Below are 24,108 nucleotides of genomic sequence, written 5' to 3' on the forward strand. Positions count from 1 at the left end.
CCATAGTTCTTGTGTTAGCTTGCTGAGAAACAGAAGTTTGCAAAGAAGCTCTGGAGATATTCTACTGTTTGCCACCTTCTCCTCCCTGTGACCCTTTAGCTACCCACGCTTACCACTCATTCCTTTGGAGCTGTGATCTAGGTTGCCATTCGTAAGTCTTGTTATTTTATTAAAGAGGACAGTCTTTGCCTTTAATTTGCTCACTGGTGATTTGAATGACAGCAGAGTTTTAGCCTGCCAGGCTGGGAAGCACAGATGGCACTTCACATGGCTGAGAAAAAGTGGAACTCTGGGGAAAAGAAGCATATGTTTTCCTGGATTTGAGAGAACGAAAAGAGGTCCAGTGCTTGAAGTGTTTTTCCAAATTTTCCCCAAATTTGCACTACACATGCAATAGTGTAATGCGTTAGCAATGTTACTCTAGCATACAGAAAACTCTGTAAAGTGAAAAATGTAGGCCTGCAGACACTGAACAACAGTGATGTGTCTTCCAGGAATGATGGGATGTGTCAGCTAGGGCCATGTAAATAAAAGGGAGAAATGAGTCAAGTGGTTGGGCCATTGTGTCTTGAAGGAGAAGAGCAGGAAAGAACTTGAGAACTGTGCAATAATAGGTTTATTACCTTCTGAGTCACCTGCCTCCTGGCAGGTGGATAGGTTAAAAATGTGCTTATATTTGAGATGTTATTTTGTAACTTAATTCTTCATTTGGCCCTTTAATACGTCCATGAAAGAAGTCAGCAGATTGTGCACTGTTCTGTGTACTGCATCAGTTTTGTAGAGTGCTCTGAGTTTGTGCCTTGAAAAACCATTAGGTGTCAAAATTTCAATATCACAAAGAACCTTTGTACCTTAAAGCAACTATTTTATATTTCCTTCTCTAAAGGATAAGCACTTAATGATAATAAATTTTGTTCCTCTATGTTATTTGTGCTGTTAAAAATGGTGTACTCTTAGAACAAGGTCAAAGTGGCAAAGTACGGTGTTACGAAGAAAAACAAGTGTGGGGAGATCTTTGTATTTTCTGCTTATTTTGATGAATATGGAGGAATAATGCTCCCAGATCTGGCTTGACTGAAAGTGGAATTTCATTGACCAACTTCTATGTCCTTCTCAAACCAGTGGTAATCAAAGCTTATTTGAAGGGGAATCTCCTGTACCAAACTGAACTGCAGAAAGAATCCTGCGCCCTTCTCTGCAAAACAGATGATTCCTGGGAGCTGCTTCTCTGTGCAGTAGAAGTTTGATGATTTGACTTTGTACCTTGCATATGCCAGCTTTTTTAGCTTTTAGCAGTAAGAACTCTGAATAAAAAAAGCAGCAAAACCAAACCCCAAACCATTATGTAATGTATATAGAAAACCCTATATGACTTTTTAAATATATACATTAAAAAGATTAGCTTTCCTTCTGTCTCCGTGGGATGTTTTTCTTTCCATATTTGTTTAAGGAAATTTGCTTAGTACCAGCAATTAGCAGTGCTACCAGGCAAATGGATTGATGGGTATAGGAGAAATGAAATTCACTTTTTCAGTTATATGCCTTCTTCTCCATTAGAAACATACATTATCTCTTAAAACTGGAAAAATCATGTTCTCAGCCTCACTTGGACTTACAAAAGGAATAATTTTCCATTTCTTTTTTACCAATGTACTGATTTTTGTTGGAAGTGGTTTTGTTGTGTTTAAATGTTTTAGGTTGTTTAAAATAGATTCGTTTCATGCAGTGTTCTCCCTAACATAGGTTCAGTCACTTCTCTTGAAACTTGAAACTGTAGAGCTGGCAGTGGAAAATGTGGGTGACTTTATTAAAAAGCTGGTCTGTGTGCTTCAGAAATTGCTTGGACTAGAGAAGGTAGGAATTACCATGTTTGGGAGTAGATTTATGTGTTTAGAGTAATAGAAAATGTTTAATAAATAAAAAATAGGTTGCAAATTCACGTACTTGAGCACTGGCGAGAACTCCGGATAGACCCAGACTGGTGATCAGGGGCAGATTGCTGTTGTATGACCCAGCTCCTGATCCGCTTCCTTCTCAGATGATGTGGCTTGGTGAGAGTAACATGGTTCTAAACCACACCAGCTGGCTTCTGACTTTTAAAAACAGATTGTTAGGACCAGCCAATAAAGCATTCGTTGATTTACATTTAGATTGGCATTAGCTCTGATCACAGTCACACTCAGAAAAGAGCAAGTCATTTGGATAAGAAAGAACTGGTAGTGTGATTAAGCTGAACTTGTCTTCTTAAAGGAGAAAGAAAGCATTTGGCAAGTAGGACCCGGGAAGAAATAACAGTAGTCTTTATTGGGTGTGAGGGCATATATGGGAGAGAAACATCTGAAAATAAATTTATCTGAGGCATAAATTTATGGAGAAATCTTATTTGAAAATCGGAGGATGAGGTTTGAAAATCAGAGGATGAGGTCTAGTCCCAGAAATGGGGAGAAAGAAACTTAGTGGCTCAAGATGATCTTTTATGTATTTATCTAAGAATACTGTGTAAGATGATGAGGTTGATCCTGGACTCAGAGGATAGAGCAGGTAAGGAAATATATGATTGTTATTTGTCATAAAGTTTTCAGGTTTTTATTCAAATTCTGTTCCTCAGATCTACCACTGGTATCCTGTCCATGTCTGAAGGGAATGTTTATTGTTTTTATTTTTTCTGTTCTTAGTGCACATTTTATATTCTTCCGAGCAGAGACAATTTGCATTCTCTAAAGGTGGGATTTTGAGTGATGTATCTGATTTGTCCTGTGGTATTGGGACAGTAGTCCTGGCCTGGCATATGGGTCTAGTGTCTCTGTTCAGAATTAAATCAGTTTGCCCCAGTCAAATGGAGAAAGGATGGGAAAAGTGTTTCCTTTTTTTCTTCCTCCTTGCTGCAACCCTCTGTATTCCTAAGATGATGCAGGTATTTTTTGTCGAACACATCTGTAGTTACAATCACTAAAGCGTGGCATCCTTGAACTCTATTACCTTGCTCTTGTGCCTTCAAATTTTGTGTCTTTTTGAAATGCAACTTAAATTACATGAAAAGTGTTGATGAAATGTTTTGAACTTGATTTTGATTGTCATGCAGGAGACTGGATTGAACACTGCAGACATTATTGAATCCTTTATAAGAATATATATATACATATATATATATATATACATTAATAAATAGATTAATTAAAAAAAAAGAAAAAGAGAAAAAAGGTAATGACTAGTCTTTGTGCACACAGCAATTTAAAGTCAGAACTGGGCATATAACTTAAATTTTCTATCCATAAGTTCACTTCATGACCTTTGTCTCCAAAAAGATCTGTGTAAGAGATCAAATTTATCTGGAAGGAGCTGCTGTCTAATTAGTGATATTTGTAAATAATCTTGAGGTGGTTGAAGCAGAAATGCAAAGATTTTTTTTAAATGCTTCCAGTTTTTACATTATGAATAGAATTAAAATCTCAGGGATTTATTAGCAATACTGGGCTGTAAAATTGTAAACTTTTTGATAGCTTTGAATATTTCAGAGTAGACTGGCTGTTTTAAGATAATCACAATTTATGTAAAGTGACTGTATTCTTTTTATGGAACTGTGGGAAAAAACCCAAAGAGCTTTATTTCTGTCCTATTAGTAATGTAGGGCATGGTGATTTGCCCAGCCTGGTAGGACTGGAAGGCCTTTCGGTACTGCTTGCAATTCTGTTGCTTACAAATAAATCAACTTGTAAATTTAGTAATAGTTCTTTTCGTTATATGAAATGTAAATGTTTCTATTTCATGTTTACCATGAGTCAATCTGTCTAAATCTATTTTTCCATATGTATGGCTCACATAATGTGCTACCTTCTACTTGTTAATGAGGTTGGAAGCATGAACTTGTAAGAAAACACATCATTAATGTTTCATACAAAAGTAAGACTAAGCATCATTCTAGACCATGCTGTAATGTGTTCCCTGTAAGGCTACCTCTTGCAGCATGTGGACTCTGAATTTTGTTCTGCTTGGCTTCTTGAGTCACCTTCAGCTGAAATTTTTCAATTTTTGTGAAGCAGGCAGTGCAGCTGATTTGATGAGAGCTACAATAAAATAATGAGTTTATTTTTTCTGATTTTGCTTTTTATACATGGAGCAACTGGGTTGTATTTTTTGATTAGAGTTTCTGAGATACTTTATCACAGCAAAAGCTATAACCTTTTCATTGAGTACCTTAGCCAAAGAAGACCCAGACTATCAATCTTGAATAGAAGTGAAAATAGGCTATCTCCCTGTTTCCCTCAGGCTTTCCATTTTTGGAAGTTCATGGGCTCTGACTTTGTAGGTGCTGATTACTTTAAACAATTTATTACATGAATAGGAAAACAGAGAATTCAGATTTTTTTATCACTGTTGCTGCTTTTGACAGCTTTAACGTTGCCAGTTCACCTTTAACAGTACAGCTGCTGAAGCTTCTCTTTGAAATAGAAAATCACTTAATTTTCATTCAAAAATAATACTAATTTGGCCGAATTCTCATTGCAGTAAAAGTCAGTTATCTGAAGCATTTATATTTTTTTTTCCTTTGTTCCTGGTACTATTGTTGCTTTAGTTGATTTCCTGTTTATCCTTTCCCTTTCCCTTTCCCTTTCCCTTTCCCTTTCCCTTTCCCTTTCCTTCCCCTTCCCCTTTCCCATCATGTTCACAAATAAGCTTTTTCAACAACAAATTTCTTGCTGTTTCAGAGTCTGATAGTGCAGCTTTTGATTGCTCTTCTTAAGTGGCCAGGAATCAACGTTTAGTTCTGTGGTGTGCTGCCATTCTGAATTAGTGAGACAACTGTTAGGAAATGATGTTCTAACTCCTTGCCTTGATAACCACAAAGTAAGATTTTGTTTAAAGCAGTTTTTTTCTTCACTGAAAGAGTAGTCAAGTGCTCTAACAGGCTGCCCAGGGAAGTTGTTGAGCCTCCATCCCTGGGTGAATTTAAAAGATATGTAGGTGTGGCCCTTAAGGACAAGGTTTAGTGGTAGACTGGGTAGTGGTAGGTTTATGGCTGGACTTGATCTTCAAGGGCTTTTCTAACCTAAATGATTCTGTGATAAAAACTGATGAGCTTTTCCTCTTCTACTTTCAGAGACTTGCCTATGCTTCAAAATGAAAGTGAGGAAGAAGAATCCCTGAAAGTATTAATTTGAACAAAAATTATTGCTTGTAAGTACATCTCATCCTTTATGATGTTGCCTTCACAATTGGAAACTGCTCTTCTGTTGATAAGTCTTTGTCAGTTGAGAAGAGGAAACTTTGCAAAAGAGAGGTCAGGTCCTTCACTTTTCAGTGATCACTGGCAAAGTGGGTCAGTCAGATACCCATTTCACTGTTTCTCTGTACACCTATTTCTCTCCCTTCTCCTCTTTGCCTCTCATCTCTGAAAAGAGAAATTCTTTGGTAGGTTCGTTATGTACCCTCTGTCTTACGTACAAAATCCTGTATTTCTCTGGCAGTATTTCTGGGCCCTTTCCATCTCTGTTGCAGGTGTTACATGTGTTTCTCAGACGTAAGCTTGTCTTCTGCAGAGGCTGGGCACAGGCCCTACTCCATGAAGTTTTTCAAGAGTTATAAGCAACTAAGGTGTTGTGGGAGGAAAGTATTGCATGCTCTGGATATCCCAGATCCAGTGCTTCAGATTCTTATGATTTTGAAGGTCTGGGCAAGTACCATAATAGTCATGTTTGAGGACACATTTTTTTTATTTAAATAAAACTTAGCAGAAAGGTAACTCTCTTCATTTTGAGAAGAATGCTTAAAGAATGACGTGAACTTCACTGAAATATGAATCTGGGTGTGAACTTGAAAACCAAGCATATTGTGACATTATTATTTTTTTGATGCAACTGTAGAAAAGACTGTTATGATCAGTATTCTTAACTATGATAAGAAAGTTGTGCAAATTTCTTAAACTTCTACAATTGAACAAATTAGACTAAGAATTCAAGCAAATTTGTTGCAGATTTGATGCTTTTACAGGTCACCCAACTTCACTAGTGGTTGTCAAGCTGGCAACATCTAAAGTGCTCTCAATTATTTTGATTTATTTTGTGCACTTATAACTTTAGAAGTACGGTAGTATTGTAGAGTGTAATGAATGGTTTATTAAAAAAAAACAAACAAACAAAAAAACAACAAAAACAAACAAAAAACCAAAAAAGTTTGTAGTGGGATTTCAGATAATGTTCTAGGGACCTTCTGGCCAGAACAAAGAATTTGGTGATAGCTTTCCAATTGTCCAGATAGTTGTCTTGAAACTGGGTTAGCTGTTTTGACTGCTTCCTTTTGGTGAGAGGACTTGTTTCCATTTCCTGAACCTAGCTTACTTCTCTGACTCCTACTGAAACAAGTTAACTGATTTACCTCACAAATCCAGAGGGAACGTTTTGGTTCTTGGCTTTTGGGATGGATCAGCTCAGATGACTGTTCAAAGAAGTGTCCAAATGGTGCAGAAGAAGCAGAGAGATTCTGCAGGCAGGAGCAAAGTGTGGCTGTGTGGGAGCATAAACCTGTCCCTTCAGGCAGCTGCCAGTCAGTGGATTTGCCCAGCAGTTTGTGGTAACACTCTCTTGAAGTTGTTAGGCTGGGAATACATGATGTGACTTTGGAGAAAAACAGGCGTCTGTGGAAGCTTCAGACTAGAAGATAATCTTGCCAGATCCCACCCAGCCATTGCAGTTAGTCAGAATGGTTTATTGATGTGGAGTAGAAACAATGATTCAGAGGGAAAAAAATCCTAGCAGGTAACTACGAAATCTGTAACAGTCTTTCCCCCACCCCACGCTCCAACTCTCCAGCCCCATGTGTAGTATATGTGTGCTTCAGGCTCTGAAAATGAATCAAAGGTAGAAGAATTTTCATGACTTCTCAAAACCTCACTTGTAGTCAGAATTTGCTGGTCCCTTGTACATGATGTTAGATAACAGAACCATTTGTATCTTAATTTGAAGTTTTGTAAATTAAAATCTGTTTCCTTGTGAGAGCCTGCTTGCAGGCATGCATGCATATGTAATCACTTGCTTCTGTACTTCCTGTTGTTCTGTGTTCACACCACCTTGCTTGGTCCGGAAGCTGTGGTGATGGTGTGACTGTCTTTAGCAGAGATGTGCTCATTTCTGTAGCAAGAAAGAGACACAGTGGTTGAAAACTTCTTCTTGCCTTTTCTGTTTAGTTTGTGTGGGAGGGTAATTAAAAGGATTTGAGCAGGTCTATAAACTGCAGTGCCTGGAGCTATAGTTAAGCCAGTGGTTTGGTATATGCATTGCTCAACTACAGAGGGAGATTGAGCAGTGGAGGAAAGCAGATTTGGGCTCAGTGTCTAGGCAAGATCTAGGTCGTGCTGGTGGGTTGACACAAGTAACTGAGCGCTACAGTGAGGTGAAATCTTCCCCATAATATTGATTATGCAATCCATGGATCGTGTTGGATTCCTGCTTCTGGTCAGATTTTGTAATAGAGTGCATTTGGAATTATTTTCTGCTATCACAGTATGGCTTGGGGAAACTGTATTATCATCCATATACTTATTTGATATTTTTTCCTGATTCTTTTCAGATATAAAAATGTTTCCATGGTAGCCTTTCCTTTTTTTTCCCCAAATCATATTTCACACTTAGTCTAATCCATTCCATCCATGAACTGCTGTTTTGTAGTTTGTTGAGAAATAAAGATAAAATCAACATTTTTTATTGCATTCTATAACACTTTCTTATCCTTTCTTGGATATTCTGTAAGTTAGATTAATCTGCAGTGGGCTTTTCAAGATAAACTAATCTCTGGAAAAGGCCTGTATATCTTGAGTTTTATTTATTGTAAGGGCACCTAAAATCTCAGATACATATTCTCTGTTTCTACATATCTAAATAGATCAGTGTATGATTCCTGATGGAAAATACCTTTTCAGGAGGGTATGTTGCTGATTTAGCCCTGCCATTTTATGAGAACTCTGCCTCTGTGGTTCTGGAGAATCTCTGATCTTACTTGCTACGTTCCCTCTTGCCTGAGGATCAGCAAAGTGTTTCTTGTTCTAACATTTGGCTTCAGTGTGCTCTTCTATCCTGGTAGGCATTTAGCTTGGATTCTTCTTTGAAAGATTGCTTCCTGCTTCTCTGTCTCTCTGAACTATATTCTTTATTAAAAGTGTGTTCTAGATAAGTCATTTCTGATGCAGAGGCACAAACAACAGTCTTTTATGTTTTTCTTTTCAAGAAAAGAGGATGCTAATGGATCCATTGACACACATTTTTACTGCAGTGAAAAATGATACCAGGCTGAGACACTGCAGAGAGGTTGGAAGATTGGAGGAGAATTTAACACGAAGCAAGAAATTAGAATGAGCAGGGAAAAACAGGATTCAAGCCATTAAGGGCAAATTTAAAATCCTGATTTTAAATTAAAGAAAAAGAAAACAGGGGAGTCCAGGATAAGGAATGGCTGAGAGTTCTGAAGAAAGAAATTGAGGGTTAAGAGCTACCTTAAATCAAGAGTATCATGCACAAAAAGTAGTTCTGAGAATGTAACATCACACCAGGATGAATAAATGAAAGTGCTGTCATTCAGCACTGTAAAACTGATGTAGATCTCTCTGGACAACCTAGGGTAGAAATGGAGTCAGCTGGGTCATTGTGTCCAGTTTGGAACCATGCACTTAATGCACACCAAGAAATCAAAATTATCTTGCTGAAGTGGAGAGTTCAGGAGAAAATAGTATTGAGAATAAAAGGTTTGATCCAAGACCTGTGAAGAGAGGTTGAAATAATAAGAGGCTGATTAAGGAGCAAAAATTTTTCCCCCCTTAATTGTCTCTCTCTTTTGTGAATGAAGCATAGGGAGAACAGCTTTTTGCAAATGATGCTGAGAAGGAGCATAGGATCTCTTTCTGCATATTGCAGTGTTTTTTTTTTTTTTTTAGATTGAATACTTCTTTCAATGGACCGAGTAACATTTTATCTTGAATACATCTAATTTTAAACTTAAATAGTCCAAATCTAAAATATAAAGTGAAAATTTGAAAAAAAACTAGACATGATAACCTGGTGGATATTATTTTGCTCTAAATTAGTATTATTTTTACAGTGCCTGAAAAGCCAAATTTCAAATACCACTGGTAGTCTATACCTTTTAAAATGTCTAGGATTAGTCTGTTAAGTGAAAGTAAACTTTTGTAATGACAAATTGTGTAATGGGACAAGATCAGAGGAAATAGCCAGGGAAGAAGTTTCACAACTTGCAAGCTTCACAAGTTTCACAACTTGCTTCACAAGTTCTTTCAGTTAAATAGATGAGGATGTACATCACAGGGTTTTTAAAACTTTGTTTATAGTATGAAGTACAGAGAGATAGTGTATGTGGGATAAATGTATCTGTGAGTTATGAATTTTTATTTAATATTATAATTTTTAGATGAAATGGTAAGAGGGAGTGATAGTCCTGCACACTTTTTGCTGTTGAGTGAAAGAAATTGTAGTTGTCATGGGGAGAAGAACAAGATGTGGGTAAGTGTCAAGGCGACATCTACAGTATAGAAATATTCTGCATTGTTTTGGCATTGCTCTTTTTTAATGATGTAATTATACTACATTGATAATTCAGTACTTCTTTATAGTTTGGATTATATTAAATAGTGGCTAATAAACACACCTGAAATTAGCAGATCCTGCTAGCGTAAGAAAATCTTAATTTAATTTGTTTTTTGTTTTTTTTGACTTCAGTCTTGGTGGGGTTTTTTGTTACTTCTTTTGTTCTTAAACAAATGTTGAAATAAGCCAAGTCTAAGGTGAATGAGAAAAATTAGGTGTTTGCCAGTATGTGGAAAAAAATCTAATCAAGACAGAGGTTAATTGCAGGGTGATTCACTTGAAACTGATCCTAATGATACTGTCTTAATCAGATTGATTTTGCCTAAGCATATTTGTCGTAACTCACGTTAACTGTATTAAAATTAGTTAATGAATCCAAAAACCTGTCAGTAAGGAGGGAACTTTCAAATTCTAAGGAAGGCTCCCTCATTGCTACATGGCAGGAGGTTCTTGGTCATTGGCTTTAGCTCTTGGGAAGAATACATTGCTCCTAATAATGTCTAAATTTGATAGAAAGAGATCACTAACTGTTAAATTGCTTGGCAAGTTGAACTGGAAAGTGTTTGGATAGAGCCAAATGTGTGATCTCAGGTCTAGAGACCAATATTGTAGATTGCACTTATGAATTAGAGACAATGGTTTTGAGTTACACGAGCAGTAGCAGGGATGTAGGGGAGGTGATATTAACTGCTGTATACAATATTAATGGGCTGTGGTGAGTGTATAATGGCTAGTTTGGGGTTCCTAAGATTAGTCAGAAATAGTCTTAAGAGGTTTAGAAGAGAGCTGTAAAAATGCAGGTTCTGGGAAAGTATATCTCATTTTAGAGATTTAAGAAGCTTGTTCTGTTAAAGTGTTACTTGAGCAGTTTTGAAGATGTGAACTTTAATCCTAAATGAAAAGGCATTGGTGAGAGCTGAAAACAGACGTTTGGTAACCAAGTAGTTGAGCAATTTATCTGGGAATCATTTGTACTCTCGCATTTTCTCTTTTAATGTGTTTGAACCTCATGTATGGTTTTAGTAAAACGTGTGCCTTTTCTTGGAGAGCATGTGTGGTCCTGATGCAAGAAATAGGAGAAAGTGTGTGATCATTGGCTCACAAAGCAAAGATGGTAGTCATGATGTATTAGAGTGCAGCAAGACAGTATAGCAGAATATACACATTAGATGGAAAGAAAGCAAGGATTGCCACTGGGCTTGCAGATGGAGCTGAGACTTCATGTTGTGGCTCGGGAAACGAAGATATTACAGACTACTGCTGAGCAATCCCAGCCCAATTCCCTGTGTCCTATGCTTCTCTGGGAGCAGGCTGTTAATACACCCTTACCCAAGTCAGCCTGTTACTGGTAACACTTTTGTCGCAAACGCCATGTAAAATACAATGTATCACAGTAACAGGAATATAAATCTGTGAAATCCATCCTTGTCTCAAGGCATTACCAGCTCCTTTTCTGCCAGCCAAATGCATTTTCAGGCATTGTATTGCATCTTTTTATGCATGGTTATATTACTCCTTTCTACTTTCTAGATGGTGTGTAGATTTTTCACGTGTCGAGCTAATGGTAGAATCCTTCTGAATGAATGTTGGCTTTCCAGCTCTTCCACTGGGCAGGTTCCTTTCCAGGAAATATGCTAATGTTTTCACAAAGTTCTTTTTTTAAAAGACTGCTTTTTGCACCTTCCTTCCCAACCATATTAATATTATTGGTTTTTTTTTTTTGTTTGTTTGTTTGGGTTTTTTTTTCCTTTTTTTTTTTTTTTTTTTACCAGAGAAAAGTACTCCTTTCTCCTCTCAACTTAAGATTGTCTTAGGAAGGCAGAACTACTGTATAGCTCTCTTCTCTTGATTCATCATAGTGTAGAAATTCGCTTGTGTTAAAATGTGCTTTTTCCTGCATGTTAGAGTTGCAGCACTGGGCAAAGGTCATGTTTTTAGTGTCTCTAAATGTATGAGAATAGCTATTTACTTTATATTTCCCTTCAAGCAGATAGTAGTCTGGAATTGCAAGCTTCTGGTGGGCAGTCTTTCCATTTTGACTTGGATTGTGTCATCAGCGTTACGTGCAGTTGTGTTTGGTATGAACATAGTCTGAAGGGTGCAAGGAGATTGCTGATTGTCCGTAACTGTAGTTGAGTGACCTTACAGCTCGGAGATTTACTCACAGACCCAAAAGCACCACTCAGCACTGTGCAGGTGGTCAGTGAACACTTGCAGCAGTTGATGGTTTTTGTGCACCATCTGTGTCATGCATCCTTTCTTCTTGATTATCTTCATTTCAATGTGTTTTGGTAGTTGCTGCAGTCAAAAAAATACAGAAAAGTTATGTATGCTATTGTTATATGTTCATAACACTCCTCCGAGAAGAATTCTTGTATCTTCTGGAGAGTGGCTGAATGAAAACTGGTGTGATGAGCCACATGTATTTCATAAAGGGGACACTGAAAAGCCACTAATGAAGTTGTGGGAAGTGGACTCTTGAGTCCTCATAATTTCCTGAATGCTGTGATTTGCGTCCCACAGAGCATTGTAAAACCATTCATTAATCATAGTCAGTGACAAAGAAGGCTCTGGAATGTGAGCTGTATTGTGCACCTTTCTGTGGTTACAAGATCTTGTGAACAGGGGCCAGAATATTTACAAAAACAAGTATATGTGTGCTGTGATGGGCCACTCTTAGCAGCAGTATGACAATTAATGCTTTCTAGAATAAAGAGTAAATGGAATAAAACTTCTTCCAATGTAGCAATACTATTAGAACAGGTTCTTAAGTTATTTTGCTAAAAAATATTTTATGATCTTTGTATTTTTCTGTTACTAAACCCTTTCTATTTTAAATGAACGTTCATACTAAAAATGCTTGCACTAATTTTGTCCCACTGTTTCCATTCAAACAATTTACCTAGTTGTTTTCAGTTTGCTAAGCTACATGTTTTTGTATTATTTTATAACATTTTATCCTAGTGTTCCAGATATTCCAGGAAACTAATTTACATATACCTGAAATCTCTGTTTTTCAATAAATAATTGTTGCTGTTAATTAATACGTGCTTCTTAAAATGTGATCTGATATAAAATAATTAATCTGAATTACTAAGCTCCATTGGATGGGAAAAATTAATATTTTTGGAAGATATTTTTGGAAGTTATTTTGCAAAAACTGAAAATTTAACATTCATTCTACAACAGTGCTACAGTGTTTACTTGAAATGGTATATTTCTGAAAACTGTTCTAAAGCATACACCTGAAGTCAAAAGCCACTAAATCAGAAGTATTCTACTGATCCCTAGATTTTTCATCTAGCAGCTTGTATTTAGTTTTGGCTCTTTAGTCCAATAGCAATATTCCAGAGAATGTTGTTAGGATGTGACCAGTGAAAAATAATCTCTGAGTTTGGGAGAATTTTACAGCAGCATATATTAGAGTGGGCTCATGTTTTGGTGTCTCACTAGAGCAGGGGAGCATAGCTTGAAGCAAGGTCAAGAAAACTGATAACTTGAGCTCTGTTTAGAAAATTAGTGGAATGTAGTTCATGCATTCTAAAGACTTCAGAGAGTATTTTAACATAAGCTTTCCACCTCTTGTTCAGCTTTTTTTCTTCCACATGCCTTTTTGGAGCACTGATCTTTCAGTCTTAAACTCGGCAAATCCCTTAAATTTGGCAGAACTTGAGGGTTTTCCATTTGTCTTGTATTGTTTATTGCCTGCTCTTCATTTATTCCTTTGCATCAACTTTTTCGTAATTGAGTAACTGTAACTGTTGTAAACGTGTCATCTAGAGATGGAGTGGATGGCCAAGAGAATGGGATCTTTTCCTGGTGTGTGCCAAATATAATGAGTAGGTTTTGTGTGTTTTCCTAAAAATATATGGGTTTTCTCCAGATCTCTGTGCACTGAGACTCAAATCTCTTCTGTAAAGAAGTATCAGAAAAATTAATTGATAGCTTGATACAGAAAGTAATCAGAACTTTGATGCAATTCAGTACTCTGTGCATGTATGTGCTCTTTCCATGAAGTTGCTCACTAAGTAATGGCCAACTACTTCTGTTGCTGTCTTGTATTTCAACAGTATTTTAAACTCTGCCATTTCTTTAGACATTTTAGGAGCATGTATCCATATGCACACAGAAAATAATTAAAAAAAAAATTATCTATGCCCTTTTTAGCAGTCATAGTATGACTTCTTCTGCTTTCTGTTGTGTTCACATCTAGAGTACTTTTTCTAAAATGTAATTTATTCTGGTACTCTGCTTAAGGATGTAACTTTTTATGGTCTAATTCCTGGCCTGTTATGATGAGTAATCAAGTGTTTCTTTCATCTTACAACAGTAAGACTGTTGTGTTTATGAATTGATTATCTTTCTTCAGCTGCTAAATTTCTCAATTCTGTTTCTAAGAGTGTTCAGTGTTCAAGGCAAGAAGAATTTTACCTTTTTTTTCCTCTGTTCCTCTGGCCCAGTCCATGCAGTCAAATTGTGGATAGGATTCTAGACTTTTTTTCTCCACCTGTCATTTAATTAGACAAGATTAAGGAATGAAGTATAAAAATTTATTTTTCCTAAGCAAACAAGGAAGACAAATTATTTCATACCAAGCTAATAATGAGATAATTCATAAAATGTTGTGTTTTTTTAATATCAGATATATTATTTTTGGAATGATTTGGATGAACTGGTTAAAAAGTGTTTGTGGGAACATAATGTTTTTCTTTATCTATTGTTAGAATTGATTTCTGTTCCCCCATTTTCTTGTTGATAAGTCTCCTCAAACATTTTAAAATAATGATTCTCATTTCTAGAAAGCTCAGAACTGTAGGTTAAGAATGTTTTGGCAGTGTTTGATTGTAATGTAAACTCCATTTTCATGCCTTTTTATTAGTATCCTAACATTCAGTGTGTTTGATCTGTAATTTTTTTGGTCAAGCAGAGAATATCTGAGAGAATGGGGCAGGAGAGAAGAGTCAGCTCAACACGTAAAATATTAAAGTGTCCCAAACCAACAAACAATCAAACTAACAAAAAAAAAATAAAAAATAGAGAGAGAGAGAGAAAAAAGAAAACAAAAAAATAAAAACCTTAGCCAAATTGTTCCAAAAGTTTCTATTGCATGTGAGAAACGTTTCTCAACAGCAATACAAAATGATGACCCACATCACTCCCTGTAAATGTGATTCCTTCACAGGTTACACCTTCATCTTAGTTGACTATAGCTCTGTACTAGGATCAGATCCTTTTGATTGCATATATAGAACTGACTTCCTCGTGTAACTGATGCTTATGTTGGTCTTGACGCCAGGAAACTGGAAGGTGATGTACTTAATGGAACATTATTTTACCAGAATTCCAAAGATGGTCTTTGAGTTAAAAGATCTCTAAGTTTAACTCCTGTTAAACACAACCATGAAAAGAGTTACTGGATGTGTGTTCAACTATGGTATGTTGAAGAAGAGCCAATGCAGAGGTGACCTTATCAATAAACTATAATTAAATTGCCTGTTTTTGGCAACACTGTTCAACAATTGCTTTTAGAAAAATGAAATTTTGGGGAGAAAAGAGAAACAGGTTTTTTTTTTTTTTTTTTTTTTGTGAATTTGTAGCTCCATAATGGAATAGAAAAAAACAGAATATATGGTTATTTTTTGTAATGGTAACAGTGTAATGCAAGGTTTCATCTTATCCTGCTCAAGGGCCTGTGCTGGGTCATGTGTACTTCATCATAAGAATAAATTGTCTGGAAAATAGAGTCTCTTGAGCGTTTCTGGATAGAACCTATATAGGACACTTCAGCATTGTATTTATGACCAAATAATCTTGGCATAATGTTTTCATTTTAATTATTTTTGTGTGTGTGTGCTTCTCTAATATAGACGGGGAGTGAAGGAAGTTGGAAGTGAGTACCTATTGAGATTTGGGAAGAGTTCTTCCTGTGGTCATGTATTGGATAAAAAATTGTGAATGGTACTAAAGGAACCTGTGCGTGTAGCATTCCATGAAGATACATGGTATGTGTTACTTGGTACAGTGTGTCTAGTAATGGATCCATTTAAAGCAAATCAGGGTTGTGTGGTTTTCTTTTAAAATACCAGTGTTAAATTTTTGATCACCTTTTGAAAGTCTTAGACTTTCATCGTCATCTTAGACCAACATTACTGTAAAAAACAGGGTATACTATTAGTATATTTAAAATACATATTCCATTGCATGCTGTTTTAAAAAAGCTTAACTTCTTGTGTATGGCTGAAATGAATAAAGATCTCTAAGCTCAACTCTGGATCCAAATTATTTATTTATCTCAGGAAGCAGCTGTGTAAATCACAGTGAGATAAACACAGTGTATGAGATTTCTCTTCCATCAGTTGTTGCATAGAGAGTTTCTCCTAGGGAAATCTTATGAAATCAATTAATAAGTCTTTAGACTATTTATAAGTGATGTTGTATAGAAGTAGGAAGTGGTGGTTCTCTTTATATGTCATTAGGGAACCTTTTTGTAGTGTTATATATTTCTAGGAAATAATGAGTAAATGCTTACAGCCATAAATTGTATGCTTACCACTCTGTTGTTTTTCAAAAGAAAACAAAAATATTTTGCTACATATCTGGTATTTGAAAATTAGCTAATTTTGCTAATAAACACATCCTGGGCTAGTGCAGTAACAGGATGTGAAATTTTCTAATAGATGTCTGGTTATTCTTGACTGTCTTTCCCTCAATATTCCTGTCTTTAATATTGATTTGAAATATATTTAGTAAGTACATAGCAAAATTCATCTCGCTGTCATATTCTGGTAGCTGTTTTTTAAAGTTTCATTTATTTAAGAAAGCTTGCATTAGTTTTAACCTCCTGTTATAAGGAAACTGATGTCCATCACCACTATGCTTTGGAAAAGTGAAGGTTATGTTGTGAAGTAGAATATCTTGCAACCAGACCTGTAAATATTTTAAACTGCTAAAGAATTCTACTGACTAGCAAAAGACTTATCATTCATTTGTGTTGAACAAACACTTTGGTAGTGAGAGGCAAGATAGCAATGACAGTAGTAATTAGTGGCACTGCTCTAGGTGCAAATGAAAGGCACAGCATTCTTGTTTAACCTTGGTGTATAGTTTATTGAAGGAATTTATCACTTCATTTTGTTCTGAAGTTAAAAAGGAGAAATGTTATTGAAAAATTTTGCACACCTTCTGCAAGAAATTCAATGTGAATGTTCCTTCTGCCGTACAAGCTGTTTAACTTCATCAAGGAAAAGGCTAAGATTTTACTCCAAATAAATGTAGTGGCTGCTACTAACAGTCTTGAAATCGTTTATGGGGAATTAGTCAACACCTGAAAAGGTGGCTGAACAGACCATGAAACTTATTTTCAGATGAGCCAGTTATAACATTTTCAACCTCAGGTGATGTTATTATTATTGCTTAGCATCTTAAAAACTGGACACCAGTGTGTTCATATTGGTATTACATTTCAAGTTGGTGCCTTTATGAAAAATCTGAAAACAGCAAATGTATGTCATCCAAGATTATTTAGGTTTATATTAAATTTGAATTAACTGTGATTAGAGGAGACAGAATTAGAATTGCATCTGAAATACTGTAATTATATTTTGATTCTCTTGTCTTTGCAAACAAGTCGATATTTGCAAGTTATAGAGGTTGAGAAAAAGGAGATTGCAAAATACAGGTTATATTGCAGATTTTAAATCTGTAAAATACAGATTGAATTTTACAGATTTAAAATTTACCATTGTTTACAGATTGTAAAATGTAGTCAGAATTTTGATGGCTGTTTGATTCAGTCTTTATGAAAGCATATTAATATGCAGCAGGCAAAAGCTGCTGGAGGGCTGGTATATCTGAAAAGTTCAATTGAGCATAAGGAATCTGTTCTGAAGTAAGAATTCCAGTGCTAGTTATGTTGGTAGTATTGTGTAGTGATGGATGGAGTGCAGGGAGAAAATAACTTACCACTTTATCAGTGTTATTTGTCCAATTTTCAGTCCATGTTTCCCTATATACTACACTTCTGGAGTATCTGAATAGCAAACATAAAGAATTTTTAAAATTTAAAACATATAGTTCCCTGAACTTTGAAAACATGCTTTAATATTATCTAAATGTACTTTTGCTCCCCTCTGACTTGAAATGTAATGCTTTATGATTGCGTATATTTTAAGTGAAGTCTCTGGGTTTTGATGTTTTGGCAATCTAATTCTTTTCCTCTGTATAATGTGGTTAGAAAATGGGTGAGGCACTATTGTCCTGAGAATGTGATGTTGCTATTCTGTGGGCTTTTCCCCTCTCCAGAAAGTGTATTTAGTAAATAATTAATTTATTTGACATCAGTTACAGAAATATATGTAAATGAAAAAAAGGAAAAATGAATAGCTTTCCTCTGAACTGATGATTGGATCTGAAACGATTAGCAATAATTGAGACCAGTTTTCAGAAAATGAAAACGTTTGAAATCACATCGGTAGTATGGGTTTGTGTTTTGTTTCTGAGAATTCTCCTGTATTGATTGCAGCTGACACTTTGGATGTGTATGGGTGCTTCTGTGAACGCTGGTTGTAGGATCAGGCTCTAAGTTAGGGGTGCAAAGCAGGAACAGTAAGTCCTTTGAATACAGAAGGACTTAATTATACCAGCAGCAGCACGTGACGCCCTGTGAGCACTTGTTTATTACATGGTTCTGAAAAGTGCAGTCTGCCTGTGTTTTAAGTAGTCCATATACAGATGAGTGGTGAGGTTCCTAAGTTTAAACACGAACACATGCACAGATTTCATTAGGATATAAAAATCACATACAATTACAAAATTTCTTCAATCTTCTTTTCCTAATAGACTGCTTTTTGGAGCCTTTAACTGTGTTTGTCCTAATAATCCTCTGTTAGTTTATAGAAGAACATAGTAATCTTTGCATTTACAAAACTTGTTGTTGGGATTTTAAAATAAATTTTTTATGAGGGATGGAAAGCTCTCTGATTAGAACAAAGTTACAGACAAAACACAGTAAGTTTGTTTCTTCTAAGCTCCAATACTGATTGTTTTATAAACTACAGGTAAAATGTTATGTTTCATGTTTTAGTTTACCATCCAAGTATCTTTCATAACTTTTTTTTGGTAGAAATGCTTGTCTCATCTTTCTCCATTTTCTCATGACTGGTCACACATTGTGACTTCTTTCTTTCTATGTTTTACTGCTGCTTTTCATAAAAAAAAGTGTTTGAGAGAAAGCAATCTTAAAAGTAAAATTTATTTTCTCTGTAATGTATATTTAATGTGTATTAACATTGACATTGGTAAGGCTTAGTTTTGAAAAAGTTTTCCCTAAATACTCCAGCAGTATGGGTTTGTTGTATATCTGCAGAATTCAGCTCTTGCTACCTACTTCTAAATGTGTACACATGCACTGTACCATTCCAGCCCACTCCCAAATAATTGCTTTTGAAATTCTTGCTGTAAAAATATTCTCCCTAACCGGTGCTTCAGAAGTTCAAGTTTATTATATTAGATATGTTGAAGACTCTTAAGAACAGTATCAGAGCTCTATCAGAATAGGCTGAGTTCTGTAGCACTGTTTATTTACTGTATTTTGTTGCAATTTTCTTCACTTATTTCCTTCACTTACTGAAGGAATAACCATGCCTACATAAGATCCAGTCAGAAAAAGTCAGATTTAAAATCAATGTGGTCGGAGCTTTTGTCTGCAAAGGCTCCCTGTCCTACTCAAATGTCAGTAGCAGTTACCTGTAGAAGTGGAAGCAAGCAGCCATGACCCTTCTAGCTTACTTTCTGAGCTTCCAGGACTTGGGTTGTTCTAAGACAGATGCAGTATAGTATCCACGGATGGATTTTTGTAGAAAGAATATCTAAGTCTGCTGTCTTTTACAAATCAAATTCTTTAAACTCAAAACATTTTAATTACAGTGAATTTCACAATCTAGTAGCTCCTTCTGAAAATCCTAATATTTTACATCAACCAGGTCTCCCTAATTCCATGCTAATTTAGTTTATAAAAGTTAGTCACCTTCCGAGGCATGACATCCCTCAGAAAAACAATGTTCTTTATTTCCTGGCATCTGGTGTTGATTGATGTGCCTATTCTTTCTGATGAGTATTGTAGTTTCCTAGCTGCAAGAATGCTTCTGTCATCTTCTTTGTGAATAAAGATTTCAAGGTAGGCATTGAAAGTTCCTTCTAGTAACTGCGAGTGCATTTATTTCATTTAACTTTCCCGCTGTAGTCCTGCATTTCATGTGCTGTAATAATAATCTCAAACATAATTTGCACTTATGGCATCTGTGTCAAGTCTTTCAGTTCCACTGTGCTTTAAAAATATTTGCTATAGCTTTTATGCGTGTCAGAATTGGCTTCTCAAAACTTCTGTAGGCTTTAGTATCTTCTAATTAAGCTTCATCACCACCTCTCTGCTTGGTTTATGTGTGTCATGGGGAGTAAAAACTTGGTCATTGATATTTTACAAAGCCGCTTAAATTGTACTCCACAGACTTCTTTTCGGCTGCTTCTGGTGATTGTGTCACCAGCTCCTTCCCAGCGTTTTCTAAAAGACCATCTAGTTTTCTAGTTCTGTCTTTATTCTCAGCAGTCATTTCACCACAGAGCATTCAGTAGCGTTAAACAGCTTGTTATCTTGTACAGGTGATATTTTATACCTTACTGTATAACCTGCCTTCTGTCCTTTAGAATTCCTGGTAGTCTCCACCTAAGAAGGATGTCGGTATCATCTATTTATGGGACCATTTATTTTGTCAAAGTTTTCTTGAGGTCCCCTTTTCTTGGGAGCTGAGTGTGCTCAAAGTATTAAAAAAATTGTTTGTTGTACTTATGTGTAGATGTGGCACTTCGGGACGTGGTTTGGTGGTGGCCTTGGCAATGCTGGGTTAATGGTTGGACTGCATGATCTTAGAGGTCTTTTCCTACCTAAAAACTCTTATGATTGTATGAATCTACTTGTCGGTCTATAATATTTTGTTTTTAGCAAAACGAACTTCAAAAACCATTGTTTCACTTAAGTTTCTCATTTGCCTACCTCTGTGTAGATAATCATGTGTATAATGCAGCATGATAGGGTAGCCCCTGCCTTCTAATTACTGCTGCCATTTGTTATCTTCATTTGCAATTTTCAAGTGGGGGAGCAGACTGATTTTCTTGTTCTCTTGTTGCTTTTTGATTTTGTGAGTAACTTAAGGGCTAGAGATGTAGATCCTTTATGCCCCCCTACCTTGTGGAACTGAACTCTAAATGCCATCCAGACTTTCCTTTAAATTACTAGGAAATTCCATCCTGAGACTCAGTTTGCTAAAGCAGGATTGCTTGCTTTAAAAAGAATACAAAGATTTATAAACCAAAAGCCTACTATCTGTTTTTGGGCCCTAGCCAGACTCGAGTAAAAAAGAGTTTGTGGAGTGTGTGTGACTCTGCTAGGAGGTAGCTCAGAACCATGGAGAGCTCTTTTAAATTCCAGTATGGGGAATAATGGGCATCCTTGATGTTTTTCTTCTTACTGTTGCTAAAATTAGCCTGAGCTATTCAGAAGTGAAGGAAGCTGAAGGGCTAGAAAAAGCCTACACTGAGAGTAGGAACAAGACTGTAATACCTATACTACTTATAAAAGAGTAGTTGGAAAAAGCCTAACTTGCAAGTTAAGGAATTGTGTGATATTGCTGTAAAGCAGTTAAACATAGGAGCTGCTGGCTATGATAGTCACATCCTTATTATATCATGTTCACCACAAAGGAAAATACTGCTTTTCTCACAAATAATGAATTTATACACAATTATTCTATGAAGGAAATGGCTTTCTCTGTGGCTGTGTAGGTTTACTTAGGAAACAGTAAGAATAATACAATTTTAGGTTTTTCCTACACGTGCTTGACTTCCAAATTGATTCATATGGTGATATAAAATCCTGTATTCTGTTACTTATTATCAGTCTGGAATACTTGAATGGGATTTCACTAGAATTACCTTCGAGAACTTACCCAAATTTAGCTTTTAAGTCTTCTGTTACTCTAACGTACTAATATTTCTTTAATAATTACAGACCTTACATGGAAAATGAATTTAAAATCTTATCTTTAGAATGTTTACCTTATAAAATAAGGTATTCTTTGGTTAAAAACATCAAGCTTGCTTTAATTGCTGTAGAAAAATTATATATATCTGGGCACAGAGACACAAAAATCCCACCTTACAAATAAAAGAAAATAGCTCACTCATTAAAGCTGATAGTTGCTAACACTCGCCATGGTTTGACAGCAAATTTATGCATTAGGGATAGTTGTTATGAATAAAAATGGTAATTCTGATTAACAGTGTAAACTTAAAGTATTAAGTTTAAAAGGACATAACAGGAGCTAAGCAAGAAGCTAATACTTTCAAAGGTGTTTTAAACTCAGCAAGTTTTAAACTCACCTCTCATTTTTCCTTAATAATGTGTCATGCCAATTTTGAGAGGAAAAGGTATTGGCAGCATTTGTGTGAGGTTTTGACTTGCAACTTCATAGCTCTGTTTTATTCTTAGCCTTACTATTGTACAAAGTGCTCTGAGTTTTTCAGTTCCTTCACTTTTAAATAAATGAATAGATTTTAGATCAGTGGTACACTTGAGCTATGGTGATGGTGAGGATCACATGCAGAAAGCAATCAACTTTTGGTGGCATGGAGCTCTACAAAAGCTGTAAACCAGTGTAAGTTAGACAGCATGAACCTGTATGCTAATGCAAGTAAATTGCTTCCCATAATTGAATTAGCTCATTAGGTGTCTTTTTTGATGCTTTTTAGTGTGTAAAGTACTGTATCCCAAGTAAAAGAAAACTGGAGTGCCAAGGGAAATTTTTGCAGGCTGAGATTCACATATTTTGGCACAGTGGAATTAAAGTTAAGGCAGATGCTCCTTTATCATATGGCAGTATTACTATTTGCAATCCACACTAAATTTTGTCTTGCTCTAATAAAAGTACTGCATAAAACATGGTTCAATTTGAACTAGAAAATGGTGATAAAAAAGCAAATCTGATTATTTAGTTAATGATCCCATTTGACATTCTTTCCCTGATGTGGCCCGCTCAAAACTGTATTCCAGCATTTCTTTCAAATCACCCAGTCTCCAAGCCTGCCATATATAAGAAGAAAGTCTTTTAGCTCAGTTCTGTGACTGTTTATTTTTTCCCCCCCCAGCATCTGAAACCATATAGCCTTCACTATGCTTTGATTTTGCAAAACCTCCTGGTTGCAAATATCAGTTTTCTTATGGCTGCCAAGTGTCATGCATTTTTGCATAACTATTACAAACTCAGCAGCTCTCTCATCTGCCTGTCTTTCATCTTGATTTATAAACATCCAGCTGAGTTGTGAACAGACTGATGTTAAGTTTCCTGGTTATTAGATTTTTGCATGTTGCTTTGATGCCAGCCAAAAGAGAAAAGATCTTACCTCTGATCTTGCTTCTGATGTTTGCAGCCATTAAGGAATGACGTGGGGAAGTAAGTGCAAAAGAAAGGAAAGTTTAGTGGAGCGCTTCAGCAGAAACAAGAACGGAAAAGTCAAATATTACCTTAAGGTTGTTTTTTTTCTCCCTCTCTGTTCCTTTCCCGGGGCATCCAGATTATTCTACTGATAGGAAGGTGCACTTTCCCCAAGAAGAGGCAGCTGTACTTTGGTCCCAGATGAGCACTGAAACGGGAGGCAAATGTTCTATTAAGTTCTGTTAAGAAAGGGATGCACCATTTCTGTTTCTTAACTCTCAAATGACTAATGCAGGGCAGAAAACCCTCTTCTGTCCAGCTTCTTGATTCAACTACTATATGTTTTTGAAAGCATTTTTGGTGCTTTAATTAAAAGGGAATAAGCAATTTGGAATCCTTTACTTAATGAAATAATCTATTTCCGTGCCTGTTTCCTTTATCTGTTTTGCACTTACGTGTTTAGGAGCTACTTTCTCCTACCTCATGAGCCATATTTATCCAGGTGGAACTCCTAATCTTCAGTTTTTTTGTGTTTATTTGCAAGTGTGCGAACAATCAGTGTCACAAATTCTTTCTTTTTATAACACATAAGTTATGTCCTTCTAACTTCCATAGTCTGTTCTTTTACTTCATTGCTTCCAAAGATTCTCTTCCTGTTTTTTTTTTTGGAATGAGGCTTCTGCAAGGATTATCAGTAGATTATTAACTTACTACTGTGGAGGAAGATCATGCTTCATGTTAGAGGCTTGAATTTTTATTATTCATCAACTGTGGTTTTATTAGAATAGGGTTCTATGGAGTCAATACAGTAAGTAAACAAGAGAAAATAAACCTTTGCTATCGTGTGATTGTCCTGTTCATTTTCTGAGGTGATTTTTATCTTACAAAGACATTTCATTAGTTCAGATTAAACAAAGGTAACTTCTCACTTCACTGTGCTTCTGGTTAATACATTATCCTAGTAGTTTAAAAGGATTGTAAAAGTGAAGACAGCTTTATCCATTGCTTATTAAAATGAATCCATGTATGTAATTTCC

At 35.9% G+C, this 24,108-nt stretch overlaps 1 protein-coding gene across 3 annotated transcripts in view; it reads left to right on the top strand.

The window, feature by feature from the left end:
- Nucleotides 1-434: 434 nt before the first annotated feature.
- Nucleotides 435-24,108, top strand: part of FUT8 (fucosyltransferase 8) — an 80,231-nt gene continuing 56,557 nt past the window's right edge. Inside the window, exons 1-2 of one of the 3 annotated variants that reach the window (XM_041460059.1) lie at nucleotides 435-1,241; nucleotides 5,099-5,175. The gene's annotated coding sequence lies outside the window, so the exon portion shown is untranslated. Of the gene's footprint in view, nucleotides 1,242-4,799; nucleotides 4,846-5,098; nucleotides 5,176-24,108 lie in introns of those variants that run through there. The other 2 variants (XM_041460060.1, XM_041460058.1) reach the window with 2 other exon arrangements.

Source organism: Pyrgilauda ruficollis, unplaced genomic scaffold (genome assembly GCF_017590135.1).
Source record: "Pyrgilauda ruficollis isolate IOZ18807 unplaced genomic scaffold, ASM1759013v1 scaffold14, whole genome shotgun sequence".
In the NCBI taxonomy this organism is placed as follows: Eukaryota; Metazoa; Chordata; class Aves; order Passeriformes; family Passeridae; genus Pyrgilauda; species Pyrgilauda ruficollis.